The 14,107-nt window shown below is 39.7% G+C and overlaps 1 long non-coding RNA gene across 1 annotated transcript in view; it reads right to left on the reverse strand.

Moving 5' to 3' along the window:
- LOC122081997 overlaps positions 1–11,412 on the reverse strand; it is a 19,923-nt gene extending 8,511 nt beyond the window's left edge. Inside the window, exon 1 of the long non-coding RNA XR_006141266.1 lies at positions 11,148–11,412. This is a non-coding gene — a long non-coding RNA (uncharacterized LOC122081997). The remainder of the gene's footprint in view (positions 1–11,147) is intronic.
- Between the last annotated feature and the right edge of the window lie 2,695 nt (positions 11,413–14,107).

Here is a 14,107-nt window from a genome sequence, read left to right on the forward strand (position 1 = left end):
CCACAAGGAGCAAAACCAAAGGGAGGCAAAACAAAATGGCCTCAAGGAGCTTAAGCTAAAAAAAGGGCGGCAAGCCAACAAGGTAGGAGATGGCACCAAGGGCTAGGGTTCTGGTGATCAGGATACTGTGCCAAATCCAAGAGGCATCCTGGGAGGGGGAGATAAACCAGAGGGAATCTCTTCTGAGGGGTTGGGAGTAGACCCAGGAGACCCAGATGCTATTTTTCTTGGAAGCAATTTTCCAGATTAGCTTGAGAATGCCCACCTTGGAAATATCAGAGATTTTCCTAAGGCCAATACCTCCTTCAGATTTAGGAGTGCAGACCTTGGACCAACTAATGGGGTGCAGAAATCTAGAGGATTCGGAACCTTTCCAAAGGAAGGATCAAAGGATGGAGTCACTAGCCTTCAAGGTGTTGGAGGGGAGAACAAATATGCTACACCAGTAAAGGTACATGGATTGCAAGACTGATTTGATGGAACCAGCCTACCCACATAGGAAAGAAGCTTGCCCTTCCAAAGCTAAAGCTTTCTCTTGAGAAGATCAAGAAGGGGGGGAGCAATGGAGAGCTGTGAGCCTGGTGAGATGAGGCGAGACCAAGGCACTTGATAAGAAAGGAGCCAACAGAGAATCCGTTGAGGGCAAGGAGGAGATCTCTATCGATCATCAGAGACACCTGAGAGAAAGATTACAATTGAGGAGAATGATTCGAAGACCTGAGAGGTTCTCGAAAAGGTGGAGGGAAGCCATGATGTTCGAGATGGAGGGGTCAGCCTTGGAGAAAATTATGAGGTCATCAGCAAAGGCTAAATGGGTGACAAGAGGCTTTTGCACTTAGGAATATGGGAGGTGAGGTGAAAGTCAGCTGATGATTGGATGGATCAGGAGAGGATTTTGAGGGCAAGCAAGAAAAGGAGGGGGAGAGAGGGCAACCTTGTCTGATGCCAACGGAAGCGGGAAAGTAGCTAGCAGAGCTGCCATTGACAAGGATAGAGAAGTGAGGAGAGGAGATACATTAATGGATCCAATGGACAAAGGAGGGGGGAAAGGACATCTGGAGCAGAACATTTGAGATGAAATCCTAGTGGATGGAGTCAAAAGCCTCGTGGATATCAATTTTGAGCAAAGCAGCAGAAAAATGGGATTTCCGATCAAAGCCTCTGACGATCTCATAGCACAGAATGATCTTGTCAGTGATGCTTCTGCCAACTATGAAAGCAGATTGATTGGTACTGACAAGAGTATCAATAACTAATTTAATGCAATTGGCAAGGATTTTTGCAATGAATTTGTACAGGAGGTTGCAAAGAGAGATGGGACGGAATCGGACATAACTTGAGCACCCTCCTTCTTGGGGATGAGACAGAGGAAAGTGTGGTTGACTCTAACGATTTACGATGGATTGAGGAAGAAGCTTCTGATAGCTCGAATAAGATCATCCCGAATAATATGCTAGCAGGCCAAAAAGAAACTGATGCTAAAACTGTCGAAACCCGAGGCTTTATTAGCTTTGTGAGAGGATGGTAGCAATGATCTCATCATCAGAGGGGATGAATTGGAGGGAGTGACGAAGGTTGTCAGGAACAAATTTGTTGAAGAGGTTGTCAGGCAGAAGGGGAGGGGGCTTTAAGAGGTTTGCGAAGGAGACAACTTCAGATTTGATGTCAAAAGGGGCAGACAACTCGATGTCAAAGGTTGAAAAAAGCTTGGGGATAGAGTTAGCATTGATTATGGCCTTGATAAATCAGTGAAAGTAAACTGAGTTACTGTCTCCAAGCTCGAGCCATTTAATTCTAGATTTCTGGCACAAAAAGCTTTCTTCCTGGGCAAGGAGATCAGAGAGCTCAGAGGAAACAAGCTTTTCCTCTTCGGCCAAGAGGCTATTGTGGAGATCACCTTGGAGGCTGGACTAGATGAGGTCCAACTTCCAACATGATCAGAGATGTTCCCAAAGACAATGGAATTCCAATCCTTGAGCGACTTTGACATTCTTGAGCTTCTTGGCAAAGGCAATGAGGTGGGAGGGGGAGAGGATAGGGTGTTCCAGGCTTCCTGGACAAAATGCAAGAATTCATTATTTTGCGACCATTTGAGGTCCTTCATGCCAAGATCATCAATGCAACCATTAAAATTATTGACATGAGTGGGATCAATTGGGAGGCCTCCTTGTTTCTAATTGGAGACGGACAACATTAAAGTCACCAGTAATGGCCTAGGGAAGTCGGTTGATCGAAGGGCCAAAAGACCTAAGGTTAGACAAGAGAGGGAGTCTGTCAGGGGTGATGTTTAAGGCACAAACGACAGAGAAGAAGCATGGAAGCAAATTAGTGAATTAGTTGGGAAGTGGTGGTAATGGGATTGATGTGGATAAAGTTGGCATCCCAAAGGACCCAAATGTGACCGAGGGGGAAGTGGTCATAATTGGAGATGAGAGACCAAGAGCAGGCAATTGAAGCGGCAATGCGGGGGGCATAGGCCTCGAGAACTCTGGTCTCAAAGAGAAAGAAAAACATAGATTTAGAGGATTTAATGTAGGAGCAGAGAACATATTGTTTAGCAGAGGAGTTGACTTTTTTGTAGGGCCAACTACAGAGGCAGCCCGAGAAGGAGATTGTTTGACTGTGCCAATCCCTCCTACCCATATCGAAAATTTGTCGGGGAATACATAGCAGGCATGGACAAATCAAGGGAGCATTTGGCAGATCCTGTGGGAGGACCATTAGAGGTAGGAATTGTCTCTGGCTGAAGGCCAAAGAGTTGACTTGCAACAGCGGCAATAGGATCGTGTGGTGCTTCTCAATGGCAGAGATATAATCATTTGTCCCTAATAGGAGGTTAAGGAGTTGCCTATTAACAATAGCATTGTCGGTGGGTTGGTTCATAGTGCACCCTGACGAAAGGCCAGGAATAGAGGAGGAATCATCCAAAACAGGCGAGGAGAGAGGATGGTTATGGAGCACTGAGGCATCCAGATGAAGAGGCAACAACAGAGGGGCCAAAGAGACTAACAACTATTGATGAGGTGGAATAGGTTGCAGAATTGAAGCCGACGTCTTCCAAGGTGTGAGTTTGACTGGAGGGCTGAGCCTGGCAAGAGACAGGCTAGGGCAGTGCTTGCGGAAGGCCAGAAGAGGCAGGGATCGCGCCAGAGATGCTGTCCAAAGCAAAAGAAGAGTTGAGCGCAGTAGCGGGGCTTGCTGAAAGCTAGTGGAGTCGGTGAAGTCAAGGGCACCTTCCGAGGTAAGAGAGTTGCAGACGTAAGGGCCAGTCGGGGCAAAGAGAGCAACCACAGGAGGTGGCAAACTTAGGAGAAAGGCAAAAAGGAGGAGCCATAGGTGCTGGGCGAGAAAGAAGAAACCAGTGCGAGGTGGGGGGTCATGGCCGAAAGGAGGTTCGACATGTCAAAAGAGGTTTGCGGGTCAAGAGTGGTTTGTGGGTTGAGGAGGATGGGCATTTGTCGGTCATGCGGGTCAGGAGGGTCCCCGAAGGGATGGATAGAGAGGGGGTTCAGAAAAAGAGAGATAGAATAAAGGGCGGGCCAAAAAGAGGGGCCAAAAAAGGAGTGGGGCTAGGATGGTAAGAGGGAGAAGAGGAGGGAGAATGGCAGTGGGGTATAAGGGGTCTCGAGTGGAGGAATGAGGGTGAGACGGGGGAAGAGAGGAAAGGAGAGGGCTCGAGGTAGGCGAAGGAGCCAGAGGATAGGTCAGAGGATGGTGAACTTTAGACGGCAGGTTAGAGGAAGGGGGCGAGAGTTGGAGACAACTGCACTAGAGAAGGGGATGAAAGAGTCGATATCAGACGAGGTGGAGAGGGAGAAAGACGAGTCATGAAAATTATTTTCCTATCTCCTTATAGGTAAATTATTTTTGTCTCCTTATTGTAGACTATTTGTTTGTTTTCTTACTAAAGATTTGTTATTTTCTTCTTATTAAAGATTTTCTATTGTGGATTTCTTCTCGTTGCAGATTCCCTTCATCCTAGAGTTCTTCCTATTGAAGATTACTCCCTAATGTTCGTCTGAAGATCTTCCAGATTTCAGATTTGAGTTCCACAGTGATGATTTATTAATCTTCTACCATTGCTGTTTTCGTGGCTTTTGTTGTTGTCATTGTAACTACTTTATCTGGCTTGCGGATTAAACTTCCTACCGCTTATATTTTCATTTCGATTTCTTTTTTAAGGCAAAAACTTTGTCTGTCGTAGCTGCCTATGGCTGATATATTTTTGTTGGTTCTGCGACTGAAAGGAAGTTTTTTTGTTTTTCTACTATTTGTTACAAGTTTAAATATGGTATCTAGCTGCTAGCTTCTATGACACGCACATATATACATATAACTTTGGATTTTGAGGAGACAAAAGGGAGAAAAAAAGAAGAAAATAGGTGAATAACTATATATATATATATATATATTCAAGTCTATGTTGGGATATCCACTCACCTCCAGAGTATTGACTCTTATATTGGTTTTGATGATAACAAACAAATGGATATACTAATGATTATCTATCAAGTTATATGTGAAGGCAAGTCTCAACGTGATACGTATATCGAAGCCCTCAACATGCTAGGCCTTAAGACCTTATGGGTCAAGACATGAAGACCTCTTGAAGATCAAGTAAACCTCAAGCATCAAGGACTCGAAAATATCAAGTATACAAGACAATGTGAAGATGCTATAATGGTCTACGAGAAGTCAAGTTGAAGACCTATTGTGTAGAGTCCTATGTAATAGCACACACATTACACGTACTACATTGCATTACATTTTGCAAAAATACATTGTAATTAACCTAGCGTAACTCAAGTTGGTGCCCATTGACTATGCCTTAAGACCTATAGTGTGTTGGCCATGCCAAGTCAGACCCATTGCTGAGTTAACAACAACGTCCTTACTTAAAGGTATTTTAGTCATTGGGAATGACTGAATCATAAGACACTTTGTACTGCAAAAGTGTAGAGCCTTGAGTTGTGAAACCAACACAACTTGAATCGGATTACAACTGTTTTAGTAAAGAGTCAATTAGGTCAAAATCTAGAGGCCTACTGGTAACTACTTGTAGAGTTCTGTTTCTACAGAACTTGTCAGTCTTTGGCTAACAGTAGCCAACCGATAACAACCGGACCCTACTGGCACCCTACCGGATGCCTCCCGGTAAGGTCTCCTGCTAGCCAGATGCCTACTGGATGGCCTATGGACATACTAATGGCTAGTTTTTTCAAATCGCAATGGATCTATTGCCCCAATGGTTATATCCGGTAACCGGTAGAGTTAAAAAGTGTTTGTTAAGACACAATTTTGACTCAATTTTTAAGTATTTTCTTACCCAAATTAAGACCCTTAATCACCCATATAAATACCCCACTTTAGGTTTATTAAAGAGCAACTAATTCTCTCTCAAGTATCATTATCAAAAAGATTAAAGTGAGAAAAAAGGTGATCATTGCTTGGGTTTAAGTTTGCTCTTTGTGCTCTCTTCAAAGAACTCAAGCACTTCAACGCAAGTCTTCCACACTTGGTGGTAATCTTACTTGGAAGACATTAAAGGTGCTTTATTATTTATCATTGCATTCAAGTATACTCATATCATGCACCGCACGAGGTAATACTCAAACTTCTATTCCACTATAACTTGTGTTTGTCCAAGAGTTAGGTTGACTCTAATATTGGCCAGTTTTTGTTTACACTTTATTCTAGATTGTACTTAGATAAAGGTGTAGGATCTTCTTATCCTTAAAAGATTGTGTAAGGTCTTTCTCTACCTGTAAAGAGATTTTAAGGTTACTCTATACCTGTAAAGGAGTTTTGCAAAGGATCCTCTTATCCTGTAAAAGAGTTGTAATGGTGTTTCCTCCCCATTTACTGTACTGAAAGGGAAGATGTAGTGGAATACCTTACAAGTGAAACTTGTGGGTAGCGGATTAGACTCAAATTGAGTTGAACCACTATAAGTCTTTCTCTCCTATGATTGTGTTTATTTTTATATTCTGCATATTATTTACAATCACATACTTTGGGATTTTAAAACGAAGAATTTTTAAATTCACTAGTATAACTTATTCACCCCCTCTAGGTTATTTCAGTCTGCTCTACTAGTTATGCTTGTTCTTATTGTTCCAAGTTGGAGCCTAGTTTAGATTAATTGTGTCCTCGTGAAGATTATTTATCCATCTCCTCACTGAAGATTAGTTACCTGTCTCCTTACAGGAGATTATTTGTTTTGTGTCGTTATTAGAGTATTTATTTGTTTTCTTACTAAAGATTTGTTATTATCTTCTTATTAAAGATTTTCTATTGTGAATTTCTTCATGTTGCAGATTCCATTCTGCTAAGAGTTCTTCCTATTGAAGATTATTCCCTATTGTTTGTCTGAAGATCTTCCAGATTTGAGTCCCACAGTGATGATTTATTCATCTTCTGCCACTGTTATTTTCAGGGCTTTTACTGTTGTTGTTGTTATTACTACTATTATTTAGCTTTGCAAATGATATTTCCTACCGCTTATATGGTTATCTGGATTTCTTCTTTATGATGAAAATTTTCTCTGTTGTTGCTGCCAGTGGGTGATATGTTTTTGTTGGTGCTGCGACTAAAAGCAAGTTTTTCTTTGGTTCTACTATTTGCTACAAGTTTACATATGGCTGTTGGCTACTAGCCTCTATGACCGATGTGTATGTTCAAGTCTGCTCCTGCAGGTTATGTTTGTTCTTGTTGTTCCAAGCTGAAGCCTAAGATAACATATACATACATATGTGCTGGCATATGCTGCGCATATGCCAGCGCCTCCTTGTGTCTATCTCTCTTCTCCCTCCTATGAATGACATATTTGCCTTCTATTGTGAGAGGAGAGAGATAAGACACAGGGAGGCGCTAACATATGCTATGCTCCTCTGCCCTCCTCAGGCCTATTAAGTCCCTTTTACGATAGAACAAGGAGACAAGATCTAGCTGTTTAGGGAACCTGATATATTTTTTTGGTAGAAGTATAGGGAACCTGATATTAAGTCCCTTTTACGATAGAACTCAATATTGGTTGATACTGACGATAGTGGATTATTAGCAAACTGATATCTACTCCAAATTGAACCACCAAAAAAAAAAAAGGGAAAAGTGTTAATCTCTTGTCTGTTACCGATGTGGTTCCTCCAAGCAGCCCATATCATGGTTTTAGGAATCAATATCGGGTATAGCCAATAGGGTAGTGGCAAGAGCATGGCTTAAAGAATAATAAATTCGGTCTTATTTTGGTGCAATATAATAATATAAAAAAATTGGTAAAAAATCGACATCAGTGTATACACATCAGCCCATTTGATACCAACACTTCTAACCATGCATGACTGTTATAGTGCTTCAACAATCTTTTAATAACAAAATAACATCTATAACGACCACCCAAACTACCAGGTCTCAAAATTTTTAACTTAAACAAATAAAAACTAATCTACCCAAAAACAGAAAATAGAAACTAATATGGTTAAAGTTTGCTTGATATTAATGTTGGCTCATCGCAAAACCTGGATTTCCAGGGATGAACATAGGATGCAAAGATGGATTGTACATGCAACTCGAATAACTCGATCATATGACTGGAAACTATATGAAACAAAAGATCCATTGGCATCACTAGTTCACTACTGTATAACAAAATAAAGAGGAGAGCAAATGGTGATGGCATAATGCACCTTGACACACTGCAGAATCAATGAGTTTCCTACTTCCTTTCACGTGAAATCTGATGACCAATACCATAATCTTTATCTTCTCTGTTTACATATTCTGTAGTCTTTCCATATGATTTTAGAGAGAGAGAGAGAGAGAGAGAGAGTGAATTAATAATATCTATGCGAGACGTCTTCAAAGCTTTGTAATCGAATGATAGAAAGAGAAATTTAGATCAGTGATTGAGCTATTGGACTGAAAATCTTGAAGAGAAGTAGTATGAGAATGAAAGAAGAAAACACTTTGGTACCTACCTGCAACTGCAAATGGAGATCAAGAACAACAAGGATCAAGAACATCAAGTATGAGGATGTAGGATGGAGGATCGAATTTCTGTCCGTGACAGCAGGCAAAGATATATAAGTGGGAGAGGGGAGGAAGGTGTGTTTCGGACAGGGACTGTTGAGCGGGGAAAGGTTCAAGAGAGGGAGATAAGGGGAGACAAGGGGAGATAAGGCTCCAATGGGGTTTTATCCATAAGAACGGAACAAGGGAGAGAGAGAGAGAAAGGAATAGAAATTAGGAGGTGCAATTGTTCGTCATTCTCATAGTCTCATCCCTTGAAATGGTAGGTATGGTTCTACCCCCACAAAAAAAAAAGGGTAAGAGTGGTGAGCGATTAATAAATCCATAATAGCAGGGGCAATTCTATCTAATGAAAAAGTATACCAAAAAAATGGAGTACGTACTTTTAAAAGTAGTATGATTATCAATCATATATATGCCTATATATATATATATATATATGCTCTAGCTTAAGGAGGAGTGTTGAAGTGATGAAGCATGAGAAGTGGGATTGTGACAGGGACGCCAACACGACGTGGAATGAGATGACGGAGTGCATTAAGAAAGTTGCTAAGGAGGTTCTAGGGGTGTCTAGGAGTATTCAGCTGACCCCTAGAGAGACTTGCTGGTGGGATGTGGAAGTTTAGGCAGCCATCAAGATTCAAGAAGGATATTTTTAAGATTTGGCAAAGGACTAGGGAGGTTGAAGATAAAGAAAGATATAAGGCCGCTAGAAACGAGGCTAGGAAGATTGTGGGGAAAGCAAGGGAGAGAAAATATGATGGCTTTTATAACAATCTAAATACCAAGGAAGGGGGAAAGGCTATTTATAAGATAGCTAAAGTACGGGAAAGGAAGAGCAGGGATCTCGATCATGTTCGATGTATTAAGAGTGACAATGGTAGAGTGCTTGTGAAGGATGAGGAAGTAAAAAGGAGATGGGAAGAGTATTTTTCTGATTTACTTAATGTAGACAACCCTAATAGGAGCGGTTTGAGTATCCTGCTTGACAACATGCATCACAGATATGTACGTAAGATAGGAGTGACCAAGGTTAGGAAAGCTCTAAGAAAGATGAAGGTAGGGAAGACACCAGGTCTTGATGAGGTCCCAATTGAAGTGTGGAAGAGTTTGGGACCATGTGAGGTTGTTTGGTTGACCAAGTTGTTTAACAAGATTTTGAGCAAGAGAAAGATGCCTGATGAGTGGAGTAGTATTGTTATCCCAATCTACAAAAAAAAGGTGATATCCAGAGTTGCAATAACTATAGAAGCATAAAATTTATGAGTCATACCATGAAATTATGGGAGAAGGAAATAGAAGTTTACATAAGAAGAGAAACTAATATCTTAGGGAACCAATTCGGTTTTATGCCTAGGAGATCCACGACGGAAGCAATTTACCTTTTTAGGAGGCTTATGGAAAAATCTAGAACTTATAAGAGGGATCTCCATATGGTCTTCATCGATCTTAAAAAGCCTATGATAGAGTCCCCAGAGATTTAATCTGGCATGTATTAGAGAAGAAAGGGGTGTCAATCAAATACGTGGATATAATTAAAGACATGTATGGGGATGTGGTGATTGGTGTGAGATCTGCGGAAGTCAAGGCGATGAATTTCCAATTACTATCTGATTACATCAAGGGTCCGCACTAAGCCCTTATCTGTTTACGTTTATCATAGACGATCTAACCAGGAATAGTCAAGGAGAGATACTGCGGTGTACGATTTTTGCTAAAGATATTGTTCTGTTGGATGAAACAGTCGAGGGATTAATAATAAGTTGGAGTTATGGAGATTTACTTTGGAATCGAGAGGTTTTAATATAAGTAGGACAAAGACAGAGTATATGTTGTGTAACATTAGTCGATTGAGGACTGATAGAGAAAGGGTGAAAATTGAGGAGAGGGAGATCCCGCAGATTGACTTTTTCAGTTATCTGGGCTCTACCTTAAACAAAGGAAGGTGAGATTGACGATAATGTTTCCCACATAATTAAAATTGGATGGATGAAGTGGAGAGGGGAATCTGGAGAGCTGTGTGATTGATGTATTCCTTTAAAGCTTAAAGAAAATTCTACAAGACAATTGTAAGACCAACTATGATGTATGGTGTGGAATGTTGGGCAGTTAAGAAGCGTAACATAGATAAGTTTAGTGTGGCAGAGATGAGGATGTTGAGATTGATGTGCAGTAAAACTCTGAGAGATAGAGTGAGGAATGACCGAATTAGAGCTGATTTGGGAGTTGCCTCGATTTAGGATAAGCTCAAAGAATGTAAATTAAGATGGTTTGGACATGTCCAAAGGAAGCCTTTGGATATATCAGTACGGAGGAGTGACCAGAATCAGATGGATGGAGCTAAAAGGGGTATGGGTAGGCCGAAAATGACCATTGATGAGTTGCTAAGAAGAGACATGCAAAAGATAGGCCTCCACCCTAGTATGGCATCTAACAGAGCTGCTTTGAGGGCAAAGATATGAGTTGCTGATTGTTCGCAAGTGGGATGTCCCAGAGTTTTCTTCTCTTTTTTTTTTCCTTAACTCGGATCCATGTAGCCAACCCCATTTAATTGGGATAAGGCTAAGTTGTTGTTGTTATTATTACTTAAGGGGGAGTGTTGAAGTTATGGTGGTGTTTAGTAATTAGTGATATTTTAGTGGTAATGGTAATGTTTATAGTTTGTTGTACTGATTAAGTATGTGGTGATGTTCTAGTAATGTGTTTTGGGGGAGGAGGGGCATGCACATGCTGGGGAAGTTTTGTTATGTGTTGGTATACATTGTTGTGGCCCATTACTAAACAGTTTGAGATTTTGGGATAAGCAGCTGTAACATGTAATTAGAGCCAGGAGGTTAGGTTTTCAATCCCTGGTAAGTGCGGCGGGTTTGTGTTAAGTGTTGCACCCCCTTGCCCTTGGTGACATGTTTATATACCCGTGTGTGTGCGTGTGTGCGTGTTGGGGAGGGGGTTTTATGTATCATATACATTGTTTTGGCCCTTAACAACTTAAGCTTTGGGAGTAAGTGGTTGTAACAATTTACATCTTTAATCTTTTTTGGGTGGAAATCTGGCATATAGTAGGGTACCACAAAGAAAACAAAAGTGGGGGTTTTGAGATATAAACATCGAAAACTCACAGATCCCGGAATGTAGAGCCTACGTGTCCCTCCAATTTTCATGGTTAGGATCCCTTCATCAAGTCCTTTGATTACCTGTTCTAAAAAAGCAATTAATTAGTAACAATGTAAATGGGGCCAGAAACCCTTTCATCAATCTCATCAACGAAGCTACGACAAGAATGGTTGTGTTTGGATCAGTGTTATCAATTCGGCCGAATAATGCGAATTATTCGGCCGAACCGAATTTTTCCGAATTTTATCAAAAATTCTGACCGAATCCGAATTAAAAATAAAATTCGGTAAAATTCGCTATTTTTTCAAAAGTGAATATAAAACACGAATAATTCGGACCGAATCCGAATTAAACCGAATTATTCGGTCCACTTAAATAGTATTTTTTAAAAAAAATCAAAAATAATAAAAATAATAAAAAAAAAACCCAATAAGCTTTTTTGACCGCTTTTTTGACTGAATCCTTAAATTAATCAACCGAATTATTCCGAATAATTCTCCGCCCGAATAATTCCCGAATCCGAATTTGCTAACTATGGTTTGGATGCATATTCAGAAGCAGTTTTTCTTTTCTAAGTTATCTCTATGTAAAACAACATTTGGTTACATGAGTATTCTTAAGAACTCAGATACTTAAAAAGAAAAAGAAATAACCAAAAAAAATTTTACATAAAGTAAAAGCTACCAAAGATTAAAGTATTGGTATTGGTCGCCATATCAGTTAGCCAAAATTAAGATATGTAGTGGAGGGTATCATATCGTATTGGAGATATGGTAAATATACGCAAATAAATGGATGGGAAACCCTTTTTTTATACACTTTTATATTAAAAAAAAAAATAAACAAAAAAAAAAAAAGAAGAAGAAGAAGAAGAAGAAGAAGAGAGAGCTATATATAACATGTATTATGCATAAAGACTAAAATGGAGAGTATGAGAGACAAGTATATTCAATTGAAATTGTTCAAAATGATGAGGTTTCTTATATTTTTACTATTCAATTGAAACATTCACTTTTTTGGGAAAAAAATTTGAATCTAAGTTCAAATCATGATTTTTCTTTAGATTCATGGTCGCAATGTGCTGTTAGATCATAAATACATGTTTGAAACAAATAACATGGATTATAAGCAAGATTAGAAGAAAAAAAAAAAGAGGCAAAGGTTATAGCAAGAACTTACCCAAAAAAGTGATATGTTCTTCAAAAAGAAATGAGTTGAGGGCCTTGATTTGAATCTTTGCATTACCTTTGTTAAATCCTTGTTTTGTAGTTATTTAGGGGTGTAATAGGGATTCTGAACCTTGATTTTCACTTTGGTTATACAGAAAAGTGGCTACCAGCAACTTAACAAAAAACCCTCACAAAAATAGTGTTTTGCTAAGAAATGAGCCTTTTGGCCATTATATGACCGTATATATTGATACATTACGATACATACCGATACTTTATGGAAAATAAAAAGTCGGCTGGAAATGTACATTTTGGTATGTATCAATACGTATCAGTATGTATCAGTGTGTATCGGTATGTAACGTATAACACATATTGATACAAAAGAATTTTAAAATTTCCATGTGCTGTATCGATAACAACTGATACTGATACGTATCGGCCGATACGGTATGATACGTACCGATACTTTAAAACTTGGAAGCTACTAAAAAAGGTTCCCTGCTTCACATCTTTCCTAAGTTTTTCAAGATGGTGATGAGGTTTATAAGGCTGAAAGAAACACTAGAAACCTACTAGAAACCAGAATCACAATGAACCAGAAAACTGTGAATATGACAGAAATTAAATATGAATAAAACTTGCAAACCTCAAATCTGATGGGGCTGAAACTAACATATATTAAAGGTCCTAATGGGGGTGCGTAGGTGATTAAAATATCAAAGAATGGTTAGATTAAAAGAAACATGCATGGACAGAAAATAGTGAGAAAATAGAAAGTGAAGAGAACTAATATTTTGCCAAGGGTTGCCCTTGGGTGATCTTTCTTCTCCCCCTTGTATCTTCTTCTCTTGGTAATGAATTATTTATTCATCCAAAAAAAATATAACTCACAATCCACGAGTCTAATGAACATCAAACTTGGTTCATGCAGAGTTGAGAGGATAGGGATTAATATAATCAAAGCTCAGCCCAATCTGTCGGTCAGATACTCAGAAAACAATGAGTGAAGTTCAGCCCCTAATGCTGTATAACACTCCTATCGCAGACCCAATAACAGTGTATTAAATTAACAGAGGAGAAGAAATTATTAGAGAAACATTAATGGATCAGTAAGAAACAAAAGAAGGTTAGAGTCCATGATAGTGAGAGAAAGCTCCTGGAATGCCTGCAAAACAGTAAAGAAAGAAAGAGAAAAGAAGGGAAAAAAAAAGAATATATGGCTTGGCTGTCACCAAACTCACCACAGTGCACACACTCACATGGAGCTAATTTGTCAAATCCTCAAAACTGTGGGTGACTGCCACATCTCATTTAGTTATAAGAGCCAATGAACTGATTACAAGAATAGAAACCCCCTATTCGTGGGTAACTACTTTGCTGCCAAGCAATCACTAAAAAAATGAATCCTTCCAGAAAGGTCCTCCGTTTTTTTTTTTTTTTTTATGAATAATTAAATTCATTACCAAGCAAGAGAAGAAGAGTATACAAAGGGAAGAGAAAAAGGGGGAGGCAAACACCAAGGCGAGAGCCCACTAAGGAAAAAACCTACAAGGGCTATAAACCAGCCCAAAAGGAACAAAGGGGAACATCAAGCGGGGGGGTAATAATAGAAGGGAGACCCCAAGAAACAACAGTGAGCCTGTTCCTTGGGGTGTCATGGACTGTGCGGTAACGAAGGGAATGGATCTGTAGGTTCGATACCTTGTTATAGAACCTATGCTTGATAGAAACATCAGATCGGATAGAGTCGACAAATGAGGTGGGTTCATTAACGACTCATAGATTCAAAATGC

The sequence above is a fragment of the Macadamia integrifolia genome, chromosome 6 (genome assembly GCF_013358625.1).
Source record: "Macadamia integrifolia cultivar HAES 741 chromosome 6, SCU_Mint_v3, whole genome shotgun sequence".
Classification (NCBI taxonomy): domain Eukaryota; kingdom Viridiplantae; phylum Streptophyta; class Magnoliopsida; order Proteales; family Proteaceae; genus Macadamia; species Macadamia integrifolia.